The sequence below is a fragment of the Bison bison genome, unplaced genomic scaffold (genome assembly GCF_000754665.1).
Source record: "Bison bison bison isolate TAMUID 2011002044 unplaced genomic scaffold, Bison_UMD1.0 scf7180017845633, whole genome shotgun sequence".
Classification (NCBI taxonomy): Eukaryota; Metazoa; Chordata; class Mammalia; order Artiodactyla; family Bovidae; genus Bison; species Bison bison.
Window position 1 is genome coordinate 1,020 of NW_011476206.1, and position 1,511 is coordinate 2,530.

Below are 1,511 nucleotides of genomic sequence, written 5' to 3' on the forward strand. Positions count from 1 at the left end.
ATTACACTTGCTTCACAGAAAAAACTGAAAATTTGCCTTCATTGCTATGTGATCAGGAATAGTCTGAATAGCACTGAGATTATGAGATCTTTAAAGATTTCAGTAAGTTCCCTATGAAACCATGAAGACCTGACACTTTTGTGGGGATACTCTTAACTACTTGGTTATTTCTTCAATAACAATTGAACTGTTTAAATTTGCTGTCTCTACCAGGGTCAATATGAATAAGAGAACATTAGAAATTTTCAGGGAGGAAAAGAAGAAGAAGAAGACAGTTGGAAATGGTTCCTACTTACCTGCTCCTGCTGCTGCTGCTAAGTTGCTTCAGTCGTGTCCAACCCTGTGCGACCGCATAGATGGCAGCCCACCAGGCTCCCCCGTCCCTGGGATTCTCCAGGCAAGAACACTCGAGTGGGTTGCCATTTCCTTCTCTAACGCATAAAAGTGAAAATTGAAAGTGAAGTCACTCAGTCGTGTCCGACTCTTAGCGACCCCATGGACTGCGGCCCACCAGGTTCCTCTATCCATGGGATTTTCCAGGCAGGATTACTGGAGTGGGGTGCCATTGCCTTCTCCATCCTACTTACCTAAATTGACCCTTTTCCCCCTCTCCTTCCTTTTACTAAGGTGGTGCGGATGCCTGTGTCCAAGTCTCTTGATATAAACATGGCTGCCACGCCAAACAACGCTCTGAGGATCATGCTGGTAGGGAAGACGGGAAGTGGGAAAAGTGAGACTGCAAACACCATCCTCGGGGAAAAAGTATTCAACGCTAGGATTTCTCTGGAAGCTGTTGCCAAAACTTGTCAGAAAGCATCCCAAAATGGAAGGAGAGAGACCTTCTCATTGTTGACTCTCCAGAGCTCTTTGAAACCAAGCAGACCTTGAACACCATCTGCCGGGAAATCCGCCGACGTGTCCTCACCTCCTGTCCCAGGCCTCACACCATCGTCTTGGTTCTGAGACGGGGCCGCTACACACAGGAAGAACAGCAAACCGTGGCGTTGGTCAAGGATCTGTTTGGGAAAGCAGTCATGAAGTATATGATCATCTCATTCACTTGCAGAGATGAACTGGGGGACCAGGGCCTGAGCGACTTTTTGAAAGATGCAAATGTAAACCTACAAAGCCTCCTCCAGGAGTGTGGAGAGTGCTGCTATGCCTTCAGTAACAGCAGAAACACAGAGCAGGCTGAGAAGGAAGCTCAGGTGCAGCAGCTGGTGGAGCTGATCGACAAGATGGTGCAGAACAACCCAGGGGCTTACTTTTCTGACCCCATTTATAAGGACATAGACCAAAAGCTAAGACAGCAGGAAGAACACTTGAAGAAAGTCTATGCTGATGATTTACAAAACAAAATTAAACTAGTAGAAAAGGAATATACCCATAAACCACCAGAAGAAAAGGAGAAACAAAGTTGCTAATGCAGAAGCATGATGAATGAATGAAAAACATAAGGGAAGAAGCTGAGATGAATGTATTTCAAGCTGCATTCAACATGATTAAAAATA

At 45.5% G+C, this 1,511-nt stretch overlaps 1 pseudogene; it reads left to right on the top strand.

Moving 5' to 3' along the window:
• Nucleotides 1-666: 666 nt before the first annotated feature.
• LOC104985812 lies at nt 667-1,489 on the top strand (annotated as a pseudogene).
• The last annotated feature ends 22 nt before the right edge of the window (nt 1,490-1,511 follow it).